Source organism: Oryctolagus cuniculus, chromosome 3 (assembly GCF_051225735.1).
Source record: "Oryctolagus cuniculus isolate XC-2025 breed Fujian yellow rabbit chromosome 3, ASM5122573v1, whole genome shotgun sequence".
NCBI classification, from domain to species: domain Eukaryota; kingdom Metazoa; phylum Chordata; class Mammalia; order Lagomorpha; family Leporidae; genus Oryctolagus; species Oryctolagus cuniculus.
Window position 1 is genome coordinate 129,637,237 of NC_142869.1, and position 27,244 is coordinate 129,664,480.

Here is a 27,244-nt window from a genome sequence, read left to right on the forward strand (position 1 = left end):
TGGTTGTAGTGGTCTCAGCTGGCAAGTCCATGTCAGCAGTTGGCAGATCATGACAAATTGGCACTTGACCATACCGGATTCTGCAGGCTATATTTGCAGGCTGTAGGGTTTAGGTTTGATCTAGCATTGTAGCATAGGAGGCTACAATACTGCTCATTCCATTCCTCCCTCAATCCGCAACTCCAGGCAGTACAACACAGATAGAGCAATTGGGGTTAAAAAAAAAAAGCAGATGAATATCAAGACATTGAATGGAAACATGGGCTGGCACTCCAGAACTCCTGAATCTTTGCTGGACTTAGGGCTTTTGTGACAGCAAACATATCCCTGCCTACATGAGCACCTGAGCAATCACTTCAGACCTCAGGGCAGCATTCCTGCACCCTCAGGCACAGTGGACTGAGGGATGGCACCCTTGTGGCCCTGGGCCCTGCCATATGAGCTGCTACCAAGAACCATGCATTTCTCCTAGGACTCAGAAGAGTACCCTATGTCTCAATATCCATGTAGGAACACTGAAGTATGAAAAGTCAAGGCAGTAATACACCTCCAAAGGAACAAAATAATGCTTGAGTAACAAATTCCAAAGGAAAAGAGACTTAAAAATACCTAATATTCAAAGTAATGATTACTAGGATGCTCAAAGAGATACAAGAGAAAACATACTCTGAGATGAACAACAGCCAGAAAACAATTCATGGCTTTAATGAGAAATTCAGCAAAGACATAGAGATCTTGAAAAAGAGTCAAACAGAAATCTTGAAAATAGAGAATTCAGTGTTTAATAAAAAGTACAGCCAAAAGCCTCAACAACAGACTAGACCAAGCAGAAGAAAAAAAAATCTATCTGAAATTCAAGACATCTTTTGGAATAAACCAGACCCCCCCACCAAAAAAAAAAAAAGGATATAAAATGGAGATAGCCTTTGAACTGTGCAGAAACATGCAAATTCTGGGGATTCCTAACTGTGAATATAAAAAGAAAAGAAAAGAAAAGAAAAGAAAAGAAAAGAAAAGAAAAGAAAAGAAAAGAAAAGAAAAGAAAAGAAAAGAAAAGAAAAGAAAAGAGGAAGAGCAAGGAAAAAAAGAAGTTATCAAACATACAACCTAACAGTGTATCTCAAGGACCTAGAAAAACAAGAATAAACCAAACCAAATGTTAGTACAATGAAAGAATTGATAAAGATCTGGGGTTGGTATTGTGATCCCATTGGCTAAGCTACAGCTTGGGAAGCCTGCACCACATACTGGACTGCAAGTTCCAGTCTCAGCTATTCCACTTTATTAAAAGATTTCTTTATTTGAGAGGTAGAGCTACAGAGAGTGGGGAGATGGAGAGAAAGTTCTTTCATTTGCTGGTTCAATCCCCAAATGGTCATAATGGGCAGCACTAGGATGTTCTGAAGCCAGGAGCCAAGAGTTTCTTCTGGGTCTCCCACACACACACATGGGACTAAGCACTTAGGCCATCTCCCACTGCTTTCTCAGGCCATAGCAGAAAGCTGGATTGGAAGAGGAGCAGCCTGGATCCAAAGCAGCAGTCATAATGAGATGCCAGTGCCACAGGCAGAGACTTAACCTGCTATGCTACAGTGCTAGCCCCAGTCATTCCACTTTTAATCTAGCTCCATGCTAATGCACCTTGAACAACAGGTGTTTACCCAAGTACTTAAGCCTCTGCCACCCATGTGTAAAACCAGGATGGAGTTCTTGCCTCCTAGCTTTGGCCTGACCCAGACCACCTGGATGTTGTGGTCCTCAGCAAATGGAAGATCAAGATCTCTCTCTCTCTCGCTCTCTCTCTCTCTCTCCTTCTCTTCTACTCTGGCACTCTGCCTTTCAAATAAATAAATCACTTTTTAATTGTTTTTTTATTTATTTATTTTATTTACTTGAACAGCAGAGTTATACAGAGAGGAGGGAGAGACAGAAAGAGATATCTTTCATCTGCTGGTTCACTCCCGAAATGACCATAAAGGACTAGGGTTGGGCCAGACCAAAGTCAGGAGCCTGGATCTTTTTCTGGGTCTTCCACATGGATTCTGGGGTCCAAGCACTTTGGTCTTCTTCCACTGCTCTCCCAGGTGCATTAGCAGGGAGCTAGATTGGAAGTGGGGCAGCCAGGACTTGAACTGTTGCCTATACAGAATGCTGGCATTGCAGGTAGAAGATCAGAGCCAAAACGAATGAAAAGAAATTTCAAAAAATATATACAAAATTCAATGAAATGTAACTTGGATTTTGAAGACAATTTCCATATGGAAGACTAAGAAGAAGCTCCTGGCTTTGGACTGGCCTAGGGCCACCTGGGGAGTGAACCAGTGGATAGATCTTGGTCACTCTCCCTCTCTCCCCCTCTCCAGTAACTCTTTCTAAAAATAAATAATTAAAAACATTTAAAAAATAAAGTTATAATTGACAAAACCATAGTCAACAGCAACCGAATAGGGAAAAGCTAACAGTATTTCCTCTAAGATCTGGAATCAGACAAGGATGTTCACTCTTGACCATTCATATTCAATATAGAATGAAAAGTTTTAGCCAGTGCCATTATGCAATAGAACAAAATAAAAGACACATAAGTAGGAAAGGAAGAAGTTGAAGTATCCCTATTTGCAGATGATGTAACTCTTTATACAGAGTAATGTAGACTCCACCAAGAGACTAAAAGAACTGATAAATGAACTCAGTGAAGATGCAGGAAAATTGAGACCTAAAAATCAGCAGTATTTTTATCATCAAAAATGAGCTCATCAAGAACGATCCTATTCACAATAGTTATAGAAAAATGAAATATCTTGAAATAAGCTTTAATTTTTAAAAATTTATTTGAGAGAAAGACAGAGGCAGGCAGCTCCCATTTGCTAGTTCAATCTCTAAATGTCCACAACAGAAAGGGTTAGGTCCAGCCTAAAATCCAAAAACTCAACCAAGGTCCCAGAAATGGAAGGCAAATTACTCGAGTCATTACCATTCCCTCTGAGGGTCTGGATTAGCAGGAAGCTGAGTAAGTAGTGAAATCAGGTATTGAACTCAGGCACTCCAAATGGGACATGAGAGTCTTGACAGTTTAACTGTGAGGGCAAGATCTGTCCTCCCATCACCCAGAATAAATTTAACCAAGGATGTGAAAGGCATCTACAATAAAAACTGTAAAGCACTGGTGAAAGAATCTTCTCTGTATGCAGATTAGAAAAATTAATACTAGTAGAAGTCCATATTACCTGAAACAATTCACAGCTTCAATGTAATTACCACCAAAATAATAAAGATATTTTTCTCAGAACTAGAAAAACCAATCCTGAAGTTCATATAGAAGCACTTTAAAAGAACCCAAATAGATAAAGATATCTTTAACAAAAAAGTTGGATGCAGCACAACATCAGATTTCAAGACATATTATAGAGTTACTGTAATCAAAATAGTATGGTATCAGCATAAAAACAGACATACAGACTATTGGAACAGAATAGAGACCTCAAAAATTAATCTACATACCTACAGCCAATTGCTCTTTGATAAATCTGCCTAAAACTCATGCCAGAGAGAGGACAGTCTCTTCCATAAATGGTGCTGGGAAACCTAAACCTAAATATCCGTACCCACAGGGCCAGCATTGTGGCTTTGCAGGTAAAGCCATCACCTGCAGTGCCAGCATCCTATATGGGCACTGGTTCTAGTCCTGGCTACTGCACTTTTGATCCAGCTCTCTCCTGTGGCCTGGGAAAGCAGTAGAAGATGGCCCAAGTTCTTGGGCCCCTGCACCCATGTGGGAGACCTGGAAGAAGCTCCTGGCTCCTGGCTCCTGGCTTTGAATCGGTGCAGCTCTGGCCATTGTGGACATCTGGAGAGTGAACCAGCAGATGAAAGGCCTCTCTCTCCCTCTGCCTCTGCCTCTATAACTCTGCATTTCAAGTAAAAATAAATATTTAAAATAAAATATCCATACCCAGAATCCAAAATTTCATCCTGTGACTCTCACCCTAATCTAAAATCAACTTACAATGGACAAGAGATATAAATGTAATAGTTGAAATTATGAAACCACTGGAGGAAAACATAGGGGAAACACTGGCAAACGTTAAATTTTTTTTAAGAAGACCCTAAGAGCATGAAGAGGAAAGGAGAAATAGACAAATGTGATCATCCCAAACTAAGAAGCTTCTGTACAGCAAAAGAAACAAATTGCAGCTGACAGAAAACAGTTAAAGTTGTGCATCCAACAAAGGATTTTGACTCAGAACATATTCAGAACCCCAAACATCACAAAAACCCAAACAATCCTGTTAACAAACAGGTGATCTGAATAGATATTTCTCTGGAGAGAAACAAAAAAAGAAAACAAAAGCATGAAGAAATGTTCAATATCTCTAGCTATCAGGGGCATGTAAATCAAAATCACAATGAGGTTGGGAAGGGTATGTGGCGAGAGAGAATGGAGGGAGACAGGGTAACAGGCACCACATACAGGCAGAAGGCACTGGCGCCAGTGTTCACAGCACAGTGCTCCTGTTCCACTGCAGCTCACAATAATGTATTACGTACCACACAAAGAACCGGGAGAGAGCAACTAGTAGCTACCAGAACACAGAAAAGCTAAGGACATGGAAAAGCTATTTCCTGGTTTGATTGATGTAGGCTTTGTATATATACTGAAATACTGTACCATAAAAATATTACATGCTAATCAACAATATTTTAATAGAATAATTATAAAAAGAAATTTTATCAAGGTAGTCTCTGACTCGGTGATATAGAGAACATAACATGCTGAGAAAGGGAAGCAAGTTTGGAAGCTCTCTTCAATATAAGAAATTAGACCACCACTATGTGAAACCAATTGCCTTTTACTGTCTTTCCTTCGAAGGGGTACAATAATAAATTGTAAAGATATTATAATAATTCTTGTATAATTATTATATATTATCAATATTATATCAACCATATTAACTATATTATATTAATATACATAGTTATGATTATATTAACATAATTATACAATAAATGTTATATAATTATGTTAATATATAATATTAATGTGATTATATATTATATTTATATTTGCGCATATATTTATATATATTATATGATTATGTTGATAGGAGGTATATATTATATTTTATATATATATTATATTATATGATTATGTAGATAGGAGGTACCTTTCTCTGCAGGGAGGAGAGAACCTCCGCTTTGACTATGACCTTGTCTAAACAAGATAAGAGTTGGAGAACTCAAGGGGCTTCCATAGCCTTGGAAACTCATGACTGGTGCATAGGGAGATTACTGATGCCATAGACAGGAGTGTCAATTGGTAAAGTCAACAACAGGAGTCACTGTGCACTTATTCCTCATGTAGGATCTCTGTCCTTAATGTGCTGTGCATTGAGACTTAATGCTATAACGAGTACTCAAACAGTATATTTCATTTTGTGTTTCTATGGGGGTGCAAACTGTTGAAATCTTTACTTAATGTATACTAAACTGATCTTCTATAAAAAAAAAAGAAGAAATTATCAATTCCCAACTTGACTCTCACTGGGATTAAACATGACAATAGGTCTGCTCTGATTTCATCATCATTTAAAAAAAATCATCTATTATTTTTCACTTTATGTCTCTGTGTGGGAGCAAACTGTTGAAATCTTTACTTAATGTATGCTAAACTGATCTTCTGTATATAAAGAGAATCGAAAATGAAAAAAAAGACAAGTAAATAACTGCCTAACTAATATCATTTTAAAATAAAATAATAAATGCTATATAATTATGTTAATATATAATATAATATTAATGTAATTATAATTATACATTATATTCATATTATATGATTATGTTGATATAATTGTGTTATATAATATGATTAATTATGATTATTATAATTAAATATAATATAATATAAAGCATTCCTTTTATTCTAAAATTAAAGTTCTTTTGAGATATGAAATATAGTATTTCTTCAGAGTAAAACACCTGTCAGAAAGTATGAATACCTTTTTTTTTTAACTCTTATTTAATGAATATAAATTTCCAAAGTACGATTTATGGGTTACAATGGCTTCCCCCCCATTCCGTCCCTCCCACCCACAGCCCTCCCCTTTCCCACTCCCTCTCCCCTTCCATTCACATCAAGATTCATTTTTGATTCTCTTAATATACAGAAGATCAGCTTAGTATACATTAAGTAAGGATTTCAACAGTTTGCTCCCACACAGAAACATAAAGTGAGGAATAATAGATGATTTTTTTTCAATGATGATGAAATCAGATCAGACCTATTGTCATGTTTAATCCCAGTGAGAGTCAAGTTGGGAGTTGATAATTTTTTTTTTTTACAGAGGATCAGTTTAGTATGCATTAAGTAAAGATTTCAACAGTTTGCACCCCCATAGAAACACAAAGTGAAATATATTGTTTGAGTACTCGTTATAGCATTAAATCTCAATGCACAGCACATTAAGGACAGAGATCCTACATGAGGAGTAAGTGCACAGTGACTCCTGTTGTTGACTTTACCAATTGACACTCCTGTCTATGGCATCAGTAATCTCCCTATGCTCCAGGCATGAGTTCCCAAGGCTATGGAAGCCCCTTGAGTTCTCCGACTCTTATCTTGTTTAGACAAGGTCATAGTCAAAGTGGAGGTTCTCTCCTCCCTTCAGAGAAAGGTACCTCCTTCTTTGAATACCCTTTTTTTTAAAAAATAACAGGATTTACAAATATGTCTTAAGAATTAAGTCTCCAGTCACCCTACTAAATCAATTGTAGGATTTATTATCTAAAGACACAGAGAAGTATTCATGATTTTCTTGCATTCAGGAACTTTTTATTTTCTTAAATTCAGCATCAGGGTCCCTAGCTAAATTATTATAATAGTACATTGGCTAAGACTTATAATTGAATATCATTAGTTTTTATTATTTTGTGTGTCTCTTAAAGTCAACAGCACATTTACAGATTATTATTTCAAAATTATCCAATTGTTAAAATCCAAAGGATAATACATTTTTTCCTAACAGCACAACTTGGGAAAATATACTCATCAATGATGCCCAGTGAAATTAAATAAAAAAAAAAAATAGAGTAAACTTGGTGAACAACTACCATATATAAGAACCTAGAGAAGAGTTAAATATAATTTAAATTTTATTTTAAAGCAAGATACAATTATTTTCATTCTATCCTAATCCATTTCTGCAATGCCAAGATGATGTTTGAAAATTAAGGAGTATTTTGAGTTTCTCAGAGAATGCCAAATAATTGGTCTGAGTTCAATCTAACTAAATTGCCTAATAAGCTAATTTTACTATGGCTTTTTGGCTAAATAAACAGAACTAAAATCTATCAATAAATGAGACAAAAATTAAGTTATTTTTTATACTGGGAAGTATGACATTATATTTTAAAGATCTTAAAAACATTACATGAATCAAAAACCAAACTGACTTACTAGGAACTTTTGTAGAAAGTTATAATCTAATCAAAAAGTATTTAGAAACATAGGGTAATAAAAGAAAAGTTTGAAAATGTTCACCTTCAATTTATTTCATAGGTCACTGTTATACCATCTAATAAGATAATTAAAAGCATGCAAGCAGCTGGTACTGCAGCTAGACAGATTAATGTAATAGTCTGTAGTCCTATGTGCTGGCAAGGGCTCATCTCTTTTGGTGAGGAGAAGGTCAGTTGCCCTTGGGAAGAGAAGGGAGAATGGAGAAACAGTATTTTTTCCACCATGTGGCCATGTGTGCTACATTCACTAAGTTGTTTAACTGCAGCACATACAGGAAACTCTCTTGCTTCACATCCGGCAGTGTTCTCTCACATGTAACTTGACAAAAAACATGTAGCATTTGTCTGTAAAACCTGTAAGATGTATTTCATAAAACTAATAATATATTCTCAATACTAAAACATCACTGCAAATTAGTTGGAAGCCAAATAATTAAATTTAAACCAACACTTCCAAAGCAAGATGTGGCCTAAAACCATTCAGGCATCATATAACCCCGTACAAGTGTCTCAGGAGTTAAACCCAGTTGTTTTCTACCTTCTGAATCAATGAAGAAAAACACAAAGAAATACAAATCATAGTAAAACCTCATAGGCCATAAAAATAAATCTGTGAGTACTAGACATATGAAGGTATAGTTGGGGTCCATGGATTTTAAATTTCATGATTTATTTGTTGTAGTTCCAGATATCACCTCTAAACTTACACTAATAGTAACATATATTTGCTTTTTATCAAGTACATAAATTTGCTATATAAAGAAAACTTGAAATAATATATCAGAGATTTAGAGTTTTAATAAAAGCTACAGGTTAAGCTAATTCTTAGCTGTCTTTCAGGTAATAAAGCTATTTTTCTATAAGTCATACTGCTTGTCTTTTCTTGTTGGCATTTCTAGCCTACTACACTATAAAAATTTCATATAATATCAAATTGTTAATGATAACAATGATGATGATGATGGAACCAACTAACACAAAAATAATCATTATTTAGTATTTACCAAGTGAACATTATCCCATAAACCCCTCATGCCAACTCTATTTTATTATCCCCACTTCCAAAGTGAGGAAATGGATATAAAGACTGTCCAAAGTCTTCAAAGTATTTTAAGCAACACATTATGTTTAGATATTATTTTCAAACAATGACAAACTATGCATCCTTAAAACTAACAATCTAATGCTACATTATAAAAATAACGAAAAAAACCAGTCATTTCCATAACCAAAACAAGACAGAATTAAAAAATTAATAAAACTTCAACATATGCTGAAAAAGGGTGAATGTGTTAGAGGGTGAACATCAAGGAATAAAGCTTTCTGTTTGCATGGGGTTAGTGCAAACAAATGCATAATATGATGGCTTTGCATTTATATTTTCGAAAGCTTTATTTTACATATTTTACCCCAGTATTTAAAAAAGTTGTGGGAGGGAAGCAGATCAGACAATATAATGCTCTTTTTACAGATGAGAAACTAAAGCAAATCTTTACCCTGGACATAAGCTCTAGTATGTCAGTGGTAGGCTTAAGGTCTGAGCTGTCTGATTATAAAGAAAGATTAGGATCTGTGGCAGTTTAAATAGCTTTTACACAAAATGACTTCCAAATATTGGAAAATTTATGTTTTTTCTAATAACCTGTTACTAGTTTAAAAGAGCTATAATGGAACAGAAAAATAATTTTCATTTTCTAGAGCAAATTTTACTAATAATACTGTTGCTATTTTAATATGATCCTGCTACATTTTTCTAGGCTTTGTCTGTTAACATTATTAAGAGAATATACACCAGCACTGTGCTTCTATGAATTCTACATTTAACCCAATGTCAAATTAACAAGTAAGCTCATTAAATTGTAAGAGCTACTGACTACTGCCTAGAAAAATATTAATTTCACACCTTAAACACTATCATACTATTTAATAGTAGTGTTGGCCTACCAACTATTAAAAGACTGCTTTTACATAGTGTACTTTATTACCTGAACTTTTTATCCTGCCTTTTTATTACAACAATAAACTAATATGCTAACATTACAACAATGAAAAGCATTTATTAAAAATATTTAGTGAATAACATTAGTATTTATTGTGCAAAGTTACCTTAGGAAATTTTCAAAACATAATCATAACTCAGTAATACTAAGATATTTTAATCTTTAAATATTAAAGGACAAAATAAACTAAAAGATAACATTATATCTTCACAATACAACATTTCTCTTTATATTGTCTGTTATTTATTATAATTAAACTACAAATGAAACTGTAAGATAGAATTCACCAGCAAAATTTATACACATATGAAGACATTTTTCTGCTCCTGAAATTCATGCTCTCCCTGCATTTTGACTTGGTGATTTTTATTATATTTACCCTTCTTAGAAGTATTGCCATCAGATAGTTCACATATTATCACATTAACATTCCTCAGTCACATGTTAAATCATATAACTATCTTTTTTTGCTTGTTGTGATCAGCTATGACTGGTTCAGATACGGGAATCTATTTATTAACATGTCAAATTCTAGCTTTATATTACCCTTTAGGACTAAAAGTAGGATTTGGATAAATACAGCAGTTATAAAATAGGACGGGAATAGTGAAAATACCACAACAGTATAGGTGCGTCACCACTGTGATGCTGCCCTTCCAGAATTCCACAGGTATATAAGGCTTTTGTAGTGTCTGTGACACTTGAACGACTGACTATTTACACTGATTCTGAGTGGTAGAAAATAAGGATGTCAAGTGTTTCAATTATCATCTCATTTCTGGAATTCATAAACAAATTGTAAAAATGTTCTCATTTGCCACATTCTGAAGTACTTCCTATATACAAGGCACCATTCTACACTTTAAAGCCAGCCTGGGATCTGAGGAAACAAATGACACAGTCCCAGGAAGGGAGATGGAATATGGATATAAGTAAGAACACAAACTACCCAAGTGCAAATTCTCTATATTTACTATAGAAAAGATGATAGAGTTTAATATTCAAATGAGTTTCAAGGTACACAATGATTCTCACATATATTTTATAGAGCTGTTAGACAAGCAGCAGAACTAATGCACCCTAGGGACAATTAACTCAAAGTTTTTCTTCCAAAATATAACATGGTCCTCTACAATGCTAAAATGTACTGATATTGAATCCACACTTTCTTTTCATAAAAAAAAAGTCAAGATCTTATACAACTTGGTTCAGGATATAAATTCTCAAATAATACTGAAAATACTTTATGCTTTGTTGTTCCTGGGTTTTCTTGTTATAAAGGCCCAAAATTCATAAGCATTTACTAAAGAAAAATTCAAGTTATGAAATAAATTGTGACAAAAAATAAATAAAATACATATTTCTTTACTACTGAATCCTTTCAAATAATTACTATTTGAATTTTAACTGCCCTGTTCGCTGAAGAGCCTTAAAAGGGCATTAAAAAATATCACTTAATTCAATCACATTTACATTTTAACCATTCTTAGGTACTCCAAAAGAAGTCTTTAGTACTTAACAGATATATGGGAAAAACAAAAACAAATTATAATAAAGGTTAATACTACATGTACATTTGTTCCATAGGATAGGAGAGAAATTGATATCTGATGTAAGCTCATTACATTTCCCATTGTTACTCATTATTTCTGCAGATAATCACATATCACAATAATATTTACATATTATCACATTTTAAAAGCATAAGTCATAATTCCTTGCTATTCTAAGATTAGAATTCTCTAAGATACTGAATCTTATATATTATCTTATAATATACGACTCTGTATTTATCACCTACCTATAAAATTAAAAGTCCTTTCAGAGTCTAAAGTAGAACTTGAAATTCCTGGAAAAAAAATGTTAAAAACCACACTAAAATAATGGAGATTGCAAAGCAACATTTCAGTTAAGAAACAGCTGTGTAACAGTTCTATGCAGTATATTAGCCAAAAAAAATATACACCCTTGCTCCTCCCCTAAATTATCTTCTGTACTCAAAAGTCTTTTAGGAAAAATACTCATCTTGATGCCAAAATATAAACCAACAGCATTTCTAAATTGTATAATAATGCTATCAATATAATTACTAATAAAAATAAATAGAGTATAATACAGGTTTTTTTCTTACGAATTTATATATTTCAACTTAAAGTCTGTAGAATTAAAACACATTTACTAAAGAAACTTAAAATGCTAATCAATTCCAATATAAATATACATTCTTATTGATATAAATATGATTTAATTCTCATGATATATATTTCAAAGTTTAGTTATGAAAAAATAGTTCTCCATGATTAAATTGATTATTTGTTCTTCAAAAAAGTTATAAAAATGACAGAAAAACTTAAAATGCATAAACCATTTAGTTACATGTTAGCAGTTTCATAAAAGGGAATTTTTTGTTGATGACCAAGTCACCATGCTAACACAACTGGGACAGCCAAAGGAAAAAATCAGGCAGTGAATAGACCAGGAAGGTTTTCCAGTTCCCCATGATCTATTCATTCTTTGAATGTTTTTAAAAAGTGGAAAGGTCATTTTGATGCATTTTCCCATTCTTGTTTTTAAAGAACAACAGATCCCAAACCCTACAAATAGCTTGTATTGAATTTTACATTTGAATTAAAGATTGTTAAACATGAAACAAACAAACAAAAAAAAAACAGAAGAACATTAAACAAAACAAAAAGGGTAAACTAACAGTGTGAAATGTTGTCAAAGGTATGAGACAGCCCGAATTATCTTACAATGTTGGTGAGAGGTTAAAACAGTTCACACATTTTGGAAAAGGATCTGGCAGCTTCTAAAAATGTAAATCCATATATTCTGTAAAATTTACTAATTATATTCTCTAGTATGTATTTCAGATAGAGTTAGAAAATTACAAAAGGCTTACACAATTGTACTTAGAAGTTTTGTTGTTAATAGCCAAAACTGGAAAGAGTCCAAGTTCTGGGAATATTACTAAGCAGTAACAATAAACTCTGCAATGAACATGGAAAAATCTGAAAAATAAGATAATCAGACAGAAAAAGCTATACTCTATATCACTCCATTCATATGAAACTATACATAAAAGAAAAAATTGTCATAGCAGTTGTTGGCAGTGAGATGAGCAAAGGTAAGGATGAATGAGAATAATCCAAAGAGAACATTCTGGGATAGTGGTAATCTCCAATATTTTATAAAGAAAAGTAAGAACCAATGACCAAGCAGGGCTTTTCCCAGGAATCCAACATTGGTTTAGGATTAGGAAAATGAACAATGTAATTCAACACATTAACAGTATAAACAAGAGAAATTGTATAATAAAAGCCTATGATCAAACCAATAGATGTATCAGAATTATATGTACATATGGATAAATTTAATATGGGAAACACCTGTATACTGAAAACTAAGATGTTGCTGATAGTTCAGGAAAATTAAAATATTTTATCATGCTCACAATTTACAGCCTTGATATTTATGAATTGGAAATTCTTTTTGAGAGAGAGAGAAATTCCAAGTGCTGGTTCACTCCCCACATGGCCACATTGACAAGAGCTAGGCCAATTTGAAGCCAGGAGCCAGGAGTTTCTTCAGGGTTTCTCACATGAGTGCAGGAGCCCAAGGACTTGGGTAATCTTCTACTGCTTTCCAAGGCCATAGCAGAGAGCTGGATCAGAAATGGAGCATCCAGGACCTGAACTGGCACCCATATGGGATGTCAGCCCTGTAGGCTTTACTAGCTTCGCCACAGTGCCGGCTCCCTCAGGATGTCGATTTATTTTTGTCTGACAAGCTAAATCTAAGATTTATATAAACACAGAAAAGATAAAGAAAAAACTGTTTGAAAGTAAACAAAGCCAGTTAATTTACCCTACCTGATTTCAATACTTATAAAAATATACCATCATCAGATCTATAAAGAATAGATATGAGAATATCCATATAGGTTTAACAGTACCAAATAAAAGTCCAGAATTGTATCTACACATATATGGTCAAATGAATTTCAACAAGAGTCAAATATATTTTTGTGTCAACTAAGGACAGACTGCATACAAAAAAGTAGTTCCAAAAGGTTACAAGGGAGCTCAAAAATGTTATCACTGAGTTATGTTGTAGTGTCATAGCCACTGTAACATCTTGGTGCGACACATTACGGAAATATTTGTGGTCATGCTGATGCAAATGAACTTGCTGTGCTGATAGTCCTATTCAAAGTACAGCAGTACAATTTCCACTACCTAACACTCGATAGAAAATGATGCTTCTAAAGTATGTGTGTTGCATACTCTACTTTTTGTCACTATTTTGGAATATACTCCTTTTGTATATTTAGAAACATTAATTGCATAACTTGACTCAGGCAAGGTCTCAAAGAGGTTTTACAAAAGAAGGTAACAGTTGCATGCCTATAACTGTCCTTGAAGACCTTCCAGTGGAACAAGAGGTAGAGTTGGAAGATGACATTTGATGATAACTCTGTGTAGGTCTAAACTATTTATATCTTAATTTTTAACAAAAATGTTTTAAAGGTAGGAAGAAATAAATTTTAGAAATGGAAAAAACAGAATAAATATACAATATTTTATATATTTGCATAATGTATTTAAATTTCATGTAGCCTAAGTGTATAGTGCTTACAAATACTATGTGGTGCACAGTAATATTCTAAACCTTCACTCACCGTTCAGACAACATTTGATCATGCAAGTTATTTTTTCATGTATGTACTTTTATTGAATTTTTTAATGTTACAGAGTTCTTGCACCGTGAAACCATACCTGAGAATCCAAAGAAGAAATAGTACCATGGACAGCCTCATCCACGCAAACCATATAGTAATGAAAACTTGATTCATGAACATTTTGATAAATTCACAATCCTATAAAAATTTATAATGAGTTGGAATTTAAATCTGCTGCAGATATTTATATTTCTAATAGAGTAAATAAAACTTCCACATATTCATCAGTTTATTTCTCAATCATAGAATCCCCCAACAAAATTTTGCTGGAAAAAATGCATACATCTCAGAGAAAATATGTGGCTCAAGTCCAAGATATTATTGGTTAAGCTTTTTGGTTCCCAAATGATGTCCTCAGTTTAGCCAAGAATTCCTTGTTTCCTGTTTCATTATCCAACCCAACTCTGGCTGGCTCAGCTACTCACCCACACAGGCGGGAAGGCAGGTGGGCCACAACCTCAGAACACAGCAACTTTATTGCCCAGAGTGGCTGGCAGGTCCTGTCAGGAGTTCCTATAACCTTACTAGGAGTCCACTCCTGTGCTGACACTTTCATCAAGACTGGACTCTGGTGAGGCAAGTGCTCTCATATGAGCACAGTTTCATTCACTCATTTGCTTCACTCTTGTCAGCAGCAAGTCTGAAACTCCTGAACTTAGTGAAAGAATTTATTATAGAGAAACCCAGACTGCAACAAATGGTCACACAACACTTTGAAATATTTCTCTTGAACCAATGATATAAAATCAGAAAATGGCCAGACTATCTCCTTTGGTGGAAAGAAACTTCAGTAATCCTCGGTAGCTTCCTCTAGTCCCTGTCAAGGAGTAAAAACTACTGGATGTCTTAAGCTGTAATTACTAAAACAGAAGTGCTAATAACTGAGCACCAAAAAGGAAACCTGTTAAAGAGAAATTAACACTAGGAGAAACGGTGACTTGATCAGCCCTCACCCTGTTGATGAGCAACTTAATATGTTATCCCTCTTAGTATTTTTTTTGTTTGTTCTACTTAATACTTTTGGTTGAATACTGTAATCAATACACAATTCTTCTTAAGTGCTGAAACTTAACTGAAAAGTGATCACTGTTAAATATAAGAGTGGGAATAAGAGAGGGAAGAGATGTGCAATTCGGGACATGCTCAAGCTGACTTACCTCAAACGGTAGAGTTAGAAACATACCAGGGGATTCCAATTCAATCCCATCAAGGTGGCATGTACCAATGCCATCTCACTAGTACCAGTGATCAATTTCTGTTCACAATTGATCATAATGATAGGACTAAGAACCAAAGGGATCACATAAACAAGAATAGTGTCTGCTAATACTAGCTGATAGAATAAAAAAGGGAGAGAACGATCCAACATGTGAAGTGAGATACACAGCAGACCCATAGAATGGCAGATGTCCTAAACAGCACTCTGGCCTCAGAATCAGCCCTTAATGCATGCGGATCCGGCTGAAAAGCCCATGAGAGTATTTCAGGCATGGAAAGCCAAGACACTCTGGGAAAAAAAAAAAACTAAATGAAAGATCTCCACGAGTGAGATCCCAGTGGAAAGAACGGGTCATCAAATAAGGAGGTACCTTTCTCTGATGGGAGCAGAGAACTTCCACTTTGACCATGGCCTTGTCTAAATATGATCAGAGTCAGTGAACTCAGGGGGCTTCCATAGCCTTGGCAGCTCATGACAAGAGCCTAGGGTGATTACTGAGGCCATAAACAAGAGTGTCAATTTGTTAAGTCAACAACAGGAGTCACTGTGCACTTACTCCTCATGTAGGATCTTTGTCCTTAGTGTGCTATACATTGAGATTTAATGCTATAACTAGTACTCAAACAGTATTTTTCACTTTATGTTTCTGTGTGGGAGCCAAATGTTGAAATCTTTACTTAATGTATGTTAAACTCATCTTCTGTATATAAAGAGAATCGAAAATGAATCTTGATGTGAATGGAAGGGGAGAGAGAGTGGGAAAGGGGAGGGTTGCGGGTGGTAGGGACGTTATGGGGGGGAAGCCATTGTAATCCATAACCTTTACTTTCGAAATTTATATTCATTAAATAAAAGTTGAAAAAAAAATAAATAAAACAGAAGTGCTACATCACCCTCTCAAAATGAACAACATATAGACACACCAAAAGGTGGATAATGGAACCCTCTTAGAAAATCACTGCATCTGTAGGATGTCCAACGCCTTAAAAATCTGAGCAGAGGTACATAAGGATTTCTTACCAGAGATCAAGGAAGATTCATGAAACCTAAATGGTCATAGGTGAAGCTTTGCTCCTGTTGCTTTCAATGTGTAAGGACAGCTCAGTGGCTCCCCTCCTGAGCAGAAGCCACACTCTCTCCCTAGCAGTGTACAGGGCAACTCAGACCTGATTAGAAGAAGCTTCAGCAGCACCTGAAGACAGCCTCCAGCATCCACTGCCTGTATCACAGGTGATTGGGTTCCACTCTAGGGACTACCAAATCATGACACATTTCACAGTTCTAATGCACACTGCAGGTTATTTACTTAACCAAGCAACAAGCTTGTCGCTCCCCCATTCGCGGAGGAACGACACAGGACCCTGCGCTATACTTTTGTCTGTTCGGCCCTTCTCGGGTTTGCTGCTGGTTCTTCCCGGGTTGGCTGCCAACCCTTCCACCTCCGTGGAAGGGCGGTGCCCCCTGCCACTTTCCCCACTTCCGCGGGGGAGCGGTACACCACCGGCCGGCTCTCTCGGGGGCTGCTCAGATGTTCTTCAGGTGTTCCCCTTAGATGTTCCTGGTGCATGTTGTCTCTCTCCTCCTTTATAGTCCTCTTCCACCAATCCCAACTCTGCTACCCACACGCCGAGTACACTGCTCTCCTCCAATCAGGAGCAGGATCAGCTCCTGCAGGTTATTGGTCGAACTGGAGGCACCTGTGTAGAAGTTGTTTACTCCTCTCCCAGCGCCATATTGTGGGAGAGCAGATGCATAGAATAAGTCTTAATTCCAGTAACTTAGTCTAGTCCGAGTTGCTCCCCACACAAGCTCTGTCAAAGAACTTACTCCAAGTCAAAGCAAAAAAGGCCTTCATGGGGAAAACAAGAAAAGCACTATGCAAATAAAAAAGTTACTAAAAGAAGCAAAATTATTCTCACCCCCACCCTCTTTCCCATTTTGTGACTCAAGTTTGGTTGCTAATTTGTGGTTACCTTAGAATATAACTCAAAGTTTCAATGATGACACACAGCCCTGCACAGATGATCCAAACACAGCAGGCCTTTTGAGTGTGGCATGTTCCAGGAAGTGTCATGTGGCCACAGCATACTACACAGAGTATTGCTTTTGGGTGGGGAACAGGCCAGGTTAATTAAGGTCACTTAAATCTTCATCTTTCACAACAGATCAGAGCCCAGATGGCTGACTCTGCAGGATTTCTGATAGGAATTCAGCAGGGCTGGTTTCAGTGTTCACATCAAAGCCCAATAACACACAATCCAGAAGTTGTGATCCACACAAAGTCCACAATGAGGGCAGCAAATCTGAGGTGGTCAACCCTGATGAAGGCTCAGTATCTGAACATAAAAAGATTTTGAAATGACCAGTAGCTGTGGGTTTTGGGTTTGCAGAGTAACTATGGAAGAGCATTCCTGAACCTAGCTCACACATTTATGGAACAATGAAAATCCCCCTGAATCCAACACAAAGAGCAACTGTGGCACTTGAATTTCCAGAGGGCAATAGGGCCGGGTCCCTTTTTGTATCAGGCACTGCAGATCCAGCAGACATCAAGTGATAAATGGCTGTTCATGGCAGTCAGTTGTGGTCTGGTTACCTTAGAAGGGTTGGCCAAGAACACCCCTTAATTGCCCTGTGTGTGGCTTCTTCTCTGAGTTTCAAGCCCAGCACACTGGTTCCCTAGGTGAAGTTTGAGGGCCTGATGTTTTGAAGCCTTACCTCTACCTCTATGTTTGTGTCTTATTACTTCAAAATCTTCTCCATTTCTTTATCCTTCTTGCTTTCTACATGCTTGGCAGTGGACTGCAGGGACAGGAACGGTGTATCCCTGTGTATCTCCGGAGGCCCTTGTGGCATCTTCCTGATTGTGGTTAGCCTGGCTCCAGGTGGCCTATACACACACCACTGTCATCGCTGGTTCTGGAGTTTATGTAGCAATTACTGGAGCAGGGGGTGCTTGTGCTGTAGTGGTTTTACTCCATGGAGCTGAAGATTTTTCTATACTACTATCACCACCTCCACCTTCTTCCCAGTTATCACCTGGATCTTCTTTTCACTATCATCTTCTTTTCACTTATCTGCATCGCCTGAACTCGGAGGCCACTGTAATCCACCTCTTTTTGCTCAAACTCTTTACATTCCTTTCCACACTTTGTCATGGCCTTGGTGGTGGCCCCAGGGTCTGCGGCACAGCTGTCTCCTGGCCAGGCACCCATGCCTGCCCCACTGCCCACAGCGCCCTCTGAGGGCACTGCTGCTCCTGCCAGTGCTCCCCGCCTGGCTGCTCTGCTCCTTCTTCTTGTCCCTTTTGGCAAAGAAGTTGTCCAGGCTCAGCTCCTCATCTCAGCCACAGCCTGGCCTCCCTGCTGCCCCTGGCCCAGATGGGTGGTGTCCACAGCAGGTGTGGCTCAGGGGGCTCCAAGCAAGGGCTCAAGGTTGGCTCTGTGTTCACAGGGCCAGATGCAAAGCCACCCCAGCCCAGTGGGGTCGCCAAGGCACGGGCAGCAGGGCACACGGCTCCAACCACATGTGGAGGAGCATTGGCTAGGGTCATGCACGTTAAATTCATGATAACTACCAAACAAAAATGAAGCATTTTTCAGTCCCTCAAGGCTTACCATGCTCATTTCACTTGATTTCCCCAGTTTGTTTCACTTTATTTTTCAGTGGTCAATCTTCAAACTTAATAGTGCCACTGACAGTCATGAATTTAGTTTCACTGAAAACAGAATAAAATCACTTGCCACTCTCTTTAAAATTATATATATATATATATATATATATATTTAAGGATTTTATTTATTTGAGAGGCAGGGTTACAGAGAGAGGGAGAGACAGAGAGAAAGGTCTTCCATCTACTGGTTCACTCCCCAAATAGCCACAATGGCTGGAGATGGGCTGATATGAAGCCAGGTGCCAGGAGCTTCTTTTGGGTCTACCACATGAGTGTTGGGGCCCAAGCACTTAGGCCATCTTCCACTACTTTTCCATAGCAGAGAGGTGGAGCAGAGGAGGAGCAGCTGGGACATGAACCAGCACCCTTATGGGATGCTGGTGCCACAGGTAGAGGCTTAGCTTACTTTGCCACACCACTGGCCCCTAAAATAATTTGTATTTTAAAAGAAAAGATCTCTTTTACAATTTGGCTAGAATTTAACCAATTAACATTGATTTCTGCTTAATGAAGGCTATAACTAATGATAGTGCTTTTGATTAATTTGATGTGATTTTGCTATTATTGAATACAAAAAGTTATAATTTTCAAGAGTGACAATATCAATGCTCAAATAAGACCTTGATTTGAGCTCTCCAATGTATCTAAAATTTCAAGAAGTGACTTGGCTTAAATCTTTGACTTTTCTTCAGAAATAACACACAGTAGTCATTTTAGAGGAAAGTTTCTGACAAGTAAATCTGTATTCCACAAAATCTGATCTGTCACCTCAACTCAATATTTATCATATTTTTGGGCCTGTGCTTGATCGTCGGGGACATTGAGGTACACAGAGCCAAGAACCGAAAGAACACTTGTGGCGCTGTATGCAGATGTGTCATTCCTTATTCAGGGAGCAGCATCAGTGACCATATCACAGCAGCAGCAGCCCACAAGGTCAGGCCCTTTTTATTCAGAGTTAGATGATAGTGGCCATTAGCTGAAGACTTAGTAGAAGATGAATCAGCTTCACTGGGCTGGCAGCCCTGCAGAAAACCCATCATTCTTATTGTGTCTGCTGACCAGCAGAAAACGTGTCTATACTGGAACCTGTCAGGTTGCCATGGAGGTACAATAAGAAGGCACAGCAGCTTATAGTCTGAACACTGTTACTTATTTATCTCCTTTTTCTTATGGTTCCTACATATATGCTTAAGAAATAAAGGCTAAATTAGTTAGAAAATGACACAATTGTGACATCAAATGCAGAAAAATAACAAGAAATATCTATTAGATCCATTTCTTTGATGCAAAATTACAAAATAATGGGGGCCTTCATGATGGCATAGTGGATAAGGCCAATGCCTGTGATGCCAGCATCCCATATAGGTGCTGGTTCAAGTCCCAGCTCCCTGCTAATGTAACTGGGAAAGCAGAAGATGGTCCAAGTGTTTGGACCTCTGCACCCATGTGGGACACCCAAATGAAGCTTCTTGCCCCTGGCTTTGGCCTGGCTCAAACCTAGTCATTGCACCCATTTGGAGAGTGAGTCAGTGTATGGAAGATCTCTCTGCCTCTGCTCTCACTCTCTGTAACTCTACCTTTCAAATAAATAATTTAAAATAAAAAATACAACATAATATATATTTTAGTGAGCTTTAAGCCAGCCCTAAATTTTGGTGTAACTCTAGTTAGCTTCTAACATTTGAGATTTATTGCTGAGCTTTTTGTACCATCAAATGATACAAATTAGAACACCATAATCTTTTAATCTAGATGATAATAAATATTTTACTTGTTACAAACCATAGCTGTATGAGTAATTATGCATATATATATATATATAGTTGTTACTATTCATAGATGACAATATAAAGACAGCTAAATATTATCTACAGGAAAAAAAAGCCTGTTACATCTGGTAGCCAATACATATGCACTTAAGTAATTTTTGTTTACTAGAAATTTATTAGTAGGGCTAACAGTGTCATGTAGCCTATTAAGCCAATGCTTGCAACACCACATTTTTGTGTCCTGGCTGTTCTGCTTCTGAATGAGCTCCTTGAAAATGCACATGGAAAAGAACCTGAAGATGGTTCAAATGCTTGGGCCCCTGCCACCCATGTGGGAAGTTTAGATGGAGTACCTGGATCCTGGATTTGGAATGGCCCAGCCCTTGCCGTAGTGGCTATATGAAGAATGAAACAGCAAATGAAAGATCTCTTTCTCTGTCTCTCCCTCTGTTTTTCCTTGTCATTCTGCCTGTCATGTAATTAAATAAACCTTTTAAAATCTATGAGTATATTATTATATTCTCAAAAGTGCAGGAGTACCGGTTCCATTAATGGCCTACAGAAATATTAAGAAAATACAATGTGAATCTTGCTAAAATACTAGAGTTTTCAAGTTGAAACAAAAAGCCGTGTGTATTTTTTCACAAATTAAGAGAAATATGGATATAGACGGTGATACTAAATATCTTTGATAGTGAAATCTGTCTTACACATGATAATCATATTGAGGTTGATAGAATAATTTTTTATTGTTATGCTATGCATAGTCAAGTCTTTAAAGTAAACCTATCATGCATACATTTTAACCAAATGTATCAGTAAAAAAGTCTATGTATGTTTGTACAGAAAGTTTGGAGGCAAAGAGTGATGGAAAGTGGCCATCGCCATGGCTCAATAGGTTAATCCTCCACCTGTGGCGCCAGCACACCAGGTTCTAGTCCCGGTCGGGGCACCAGATTCTGTCCCAGTTGCTCCTCTTCCAGGCCAGCTCTCTGCTGTGGCCCGGGAGTGCAGTGGAGGATGGCTCAAGTCCTTGGGCCCTGCACCCGCATGGGAGACCAGGAGGAAGCACCTGGCTCCTGCCTTTGGATCAGCGTGCTGCACCAGCTGCAGGGCACCAGCCACAGCGGCCATTGGAGGGTGAACCAATGGCAAAAGGAAGACCTTTCTCTCTGTCTCTCTCTCTCTCTCTCTCACTGTCCACTCTGCCTGTCAAAAAAAAAAAAAGTGATGCAAAGCATGAGAGCCCATGGGAAAAAGCAAATAGAATTAACAGGCAAACAATAAATATGAACAAAGAATATTTAGGTGTTCATGACAGTTTTCTTTTTTTTCTTTTCAGTAAAAGACTCTCAAATGGAAAGATTGGAAACAGATTTTTCAAATAAGCACATAACCTTTACTATCAAACAGGATAATGCAATTCCTAGATATGAAATGTGCAGTGTTCTACTCTTAACTCCTTGCACACAAAAATAGCATCTCTGTCATGATTTTCCCATCTCCAACCTCCAATGTTCTATGCCACTGCAGAGGGATCCACCTAAAAATGTAAATCTTAACTAGTTGCATACTGCTGCACAATTCCAACAGCTTTCCTCCAAGCGGTCTTCTCTGACCTGAGGCTAGAGTGACTTGTGTACTCCAGAAAGAGCAAAAAAGTTATTTAATTAGAGTATTTCATCATTTCCTGTAACCTCAAAGATGTCTATTTCATACTTTAGTACCCTAACGGATGGAAGATTACAGCACTTATGACATGTTAATTAAACCTGGGAGTGCAGTGGCAGATGGCCTAAGTCCTTGGGCCCTACACCCATGTTGGAGACCAGGAGAAGCACCTGGCTCCTACCTTTGGATCCACATGGTGCACCAGCTGCACCGCACCGGTTGCAGTGGCCACTGGAGGGTGAACCAACGGAAAAGGAATACCTTTCTGTCTCTCTCTCTCTCACTGTCCATTCTGTCTGTCAAAAAAAATTCAGTAATTTAATAGAGACATCTGTGATTAGTTACCTACCATATCCACTAACCATTAGATGGTAGACTCTGAATAATAACTGAAAGGCCATAACCTGCAAACCTATCTGAATGCTTATATGGATTCTTTTTAGCTTTTGTTTTCCCCATATTAATTATGGGTTCCTTAGGTAAAAAAAATGCACTTATTTTTCTTAAAAAAATCCTCTAAGTTGAAAATGAAACAAAAGAGCTGTGGATTTTTATAAACAGAATGTAGAATTTTGGTAAAATAGAAGCCATATAAGTGTGTATACATTCTAGTCTTATTTCTGCACATGACTTTAAGACAATCCCTTAAATTCACTAAGTCTCAAGACACTATTGTTGTAATCCTAACTTTTCTGTAAATATATCAAAGAAGATGATATACAGAAAGAATTTGGAAAAGTAAAGAGTAAAGCATTACAAATATTTACACACAAACTATTAGGAAATACAATCTGGGACAAGAAACATTTGGTTCTATTTTTAAAGCATTTCAGATAATGCTTAATTCCATGAATTAAGTACTATTAATTAGAAAGTGAAAATTAAACATCTATGAGGACCATAACCATGTGATTCTACCTAAAACTGATCTCATTATAGTTGTATAGCTATGAACTCCAAAATGCTGCCAAATACTAGAAAACAAGATATAAAAAAAGAACACCTCTGGATCTCAATAGCAGTTTTCAGTGAGGTACATGGTTGATTATTTGCAGTAAATAATCTTATCAGACAGTAAGATGGAAATTCTGTATCCATTTATAAGTGAATAAAAAACTGATCATAAATACTATGTAAGGTTGTCAAAAGAGCAGTCCACTGTGAGGGATTATGCAGAACCTGAGATCTTTTGATTGAGGATACCCAACTGTCAGCAAGATAAGTCATATTGTCTACTGAAACAGATTTTCTATAGAGGAATCTTGAAAATGGTGCCTCGGTTGTGAGTATTGTGGTCCTCATTTTAGTTTTTTTTTTTTTTGTCTGCCTCTCCAAAGAGCAAATCTCCAGTCTTCTGTTGGGATGGATGGTGCAATCTTTTGGTTGAATAGGGGTATAAAAAGGATCAAGAATTTATACTTCTTAAATCCAAATGCTCATAATACCCTTCACAACTTTGGGATCACAAATAAGAAATTATTTTCAGAAATCTGTTTTAGCCTTGCTTTTCTTAGTATCACTGGGAAACCACTTTCCCATATTCCAAAACTGTTTGACATATCTTGACAGCTATTTATCCCTTCCCTGTTCACTCTGCTCCATCATAATATGCTTTTTTATATGTCCTAACATTAATCCCTACAGGTTTAAATAAAATGCACTTAACTGAAAGTTACATTCTTATTATATTTATATTTCATATTTGTTATGTCTGAAATATTAATCATATATTTATGTATTATTCTACCAAAGCTAATGAAAATAAATATAGGATTTACCATTCCTTCCAATATCAATAAAAAGACTTATGGATTGAGACTGATTCCTTAAGAGCTTGGATTTCATAGTGAGACTATTTTGCATGAAGTAAATATTCTGGTGTATAAACTATATGTTAATACAATTGCAAATACATTCTGAATTAATATAACAATTATAACTTTTTATGCTCAAATCTTTCATGAATCTGTTGCTTTGTTTCTATCCATTAGTAATTATTAAAAATATTATTCCTAAATCAAGTTCTGCTAGAATTATTAATGCAGACATTTAAGCCTACGATAAAAAAACTTAAAAATTATCTTATATTAAATTCTAAATTAAAGTAATTTAGGAATCTAGACTTGTATTTTTGGGATTGAGAAAGTTATCATGTAGTGGAAATAATTTTTAAAGCATGCATATATGTGACTAACTAAAATTTCTATTTTGTTTTGTTTTTCTTTTTTTAATTTTTTTATTTATTTGACAGATAGAGTTAGTGAGAGAGAGAGACAGAGAGAAAGGTCTTCCTTCCATTGGTTCACCCTCCAAATGGCCGCTATGGCTGGCGCGCTGTGCCGATCCAAAGCCAGGAGCCAGGTGCTTCCTCCTGGTCTCCCACATGGGTGCAGGGACCCAACCTCTTGGGCCATCCTTCACTGCCCTTCTGGGCCACAGCAGAGAGCTGGACTGGAAGAGGAGCAACCAGGACCTTAGACTAGAGTAGTAAGTTTCCATCCTATGCTGCCATCTTGAAACTCCCCTTTGATTTTATTTTTCAGTTATTGGGGGTATTTGGATCCTTTTGTGTTCCATATGAATTTCTGTATAGTTTTTTTAAAATTTTCTGCTAAAAGTAACTACTGGGATGTTATAAAAAATCATTTGAATCTATAGATCACTTAGAATCTTATTGAATTCACATATATACTTTATAATTCATGAATGCACTATATATTTCTACATATTTTTAGATCATTAATACTTTGCATAATCCTTTGTAAGTTCCAGCGTTTAGATATGTTATTTCCTTGATTTACTTCATATTTAAGTACTTTATTCCTTTTGATACTATTGAAAATCCAATTGTTTTCATTTCCCTTTATTTTTATTTTAAAAATATTTTATTTATATAGGTGAGCAAATTTTGTGTGCTTAATACATATGGATTTAGGAGCATAGTGATAATATGACGTTTTAAAACATTATTTAAATCAATATTTAAAAAACACAAATGACTCAGCAGAGAAACGTGTCACATGTAAGTTGGAAAGAAAGGCTCAGATGCTAGTAAATAGCCATTAGATAGTAACTGACCTGAAGCAGGTAGTACAACCTCCACGTAGGATCCTCTGAGTGACAGAGACCAGGAAGCAGGAGGGAGCCCAGCAGAGGGCAGGGCCAGGGGTGAAAGCCCACCCGCTGCAGGCAGGCTGGAGCCCTGGAGAATGAAGTTTTGGTACTGAACCCAGATCTCCCCTCTTATTTTTTCCCATCTGGCATGGCAACGCTGTGGAGGATTTTGATTGGTTGCATCTTTTGTGATGTCTCATGGCTATCAATCATGAGAAGCAGCATAAACACCACATAATCTTGTGAGATCATGACGCCATATCATTGTCCAGTTCTACGGTGGAGAGAGGTCTGAGGAGGGTCTGTGCTGCTGGGAGGTTCATCTACTGTTCTCTGAGGGTCTTTCCCCACAGGATTCCATACCCCTCAGAAGCCATGAGAAGGTGAGTGCAGGGCAGATGTGAGAGATGGGGAAGGCGGTGAAGGCTCTGGAGTCTGTGGTCCTGTCTTGCTGGCAGCACAGCACTGCCCTCAGCCCCTCTGTCCACAGGGTCAGGGCTGGGCTGACACCTGGACTCTAGGAGTCCTGCCCTTTCCTGGCAGGGACTTTTCAGCCCAGAAGCCTTGGAGTCCTCTCTGGGCAGCTGTGTGGCGTCAGCCTCATGTCTTCCCTGATAGTGCAGTGGGGACCACATGGTCACTAGGGAGAACCTGGGCTGTGTGATGGGGTTCATGCCCATGAGGGGCTGTCATTTATGGGGTCCTCGGCTCCTCTCTTCTTCGCAGGGTGACCTGATTCCCCAAGTTTCCCAAAAGTGTAAGAAGCAGGGTCTCAGTCCGGGACCTTGACCTCTCAGCATAGCTCTCTCTGGCGTCTGACCTCACTTCATGTTGCCCACATAAGTGTCATAGACTAGCTAAATCAAAAACAAAACAGGTTTATTGGCTCAGAATTTTTGTCGAAGTGTTAGAGAGTAGAGTGCAATCACAGGGAAGGGGTAGGGAGAAAACAGCAGAGGAAACTACATGCAAATTGCGGGGCACTGTGGACATATGTGGAGGGTGATGATGTGCAGAGCTCAAGACCCCAGTAGCCGAGAGCCTCAGCACCATCCCTGGAATGAGCTGAGGCCAGACTGCAACAGCCTAAGTCACTGGTGATAAAGCTGTGGGAAGAGCCTGGCATGGGCCTTTTTGGAGCACTGTGGGGAGGGGGGACAGTGTACCTGCAAACCTAGAGGGAAAAAAGGGGACATATTTCTCTCTCCTCAATCATCCAGCAGTGCCGTCATGTAACTGGCTGAGAGAAGGTTGGCACCATTTTTGACATACGTAACAGATGCACCAGCTCATGTTTGTGTGCCCAGCAACCAGCTGAGAGGAGACGTTTGAGAATGGATGGGAGAATTGACAGGGGGCTGAACGTTCATGACTGTGGGATGCTAGGGTGCCAGGACTGTGAAAATGCAGTGGGTGTGTGGGAGGGTGCAGGGTGTGTCTGGTCCTTTGGGCAATCATTGTGGTTGGCTCCACATGCTCTGTACCTGATTTCCTGGTGAGGGTCGTTGTTGCAGAATCCATGTTCACAGAGAGAACTGGATA

The 27,244-nt window shown here is 37.4% G+C and overlaps 2 pseudogenes; both read right to left on the reverse strand.

The window, feature by feature from the left end:
- Positions 1–14,331, reverse strand: part of LOC100343880 (nucleus accumbens-associated protein 1 pseudogene) — a 32,934-nt pseudogene extending 18,603 nt beyond the window's left edge.
- A 3,764-nt stretch (positions 14,332–18,095) lies between these two features.
- On the reverse strand, positions 18,096–27,223 carry LOC127489612 (protein CDV3 homolog pseudogene; annotated as a pseudogene).
- Positions 27,224–27,244: the final 21 nt, after the last annotated feature.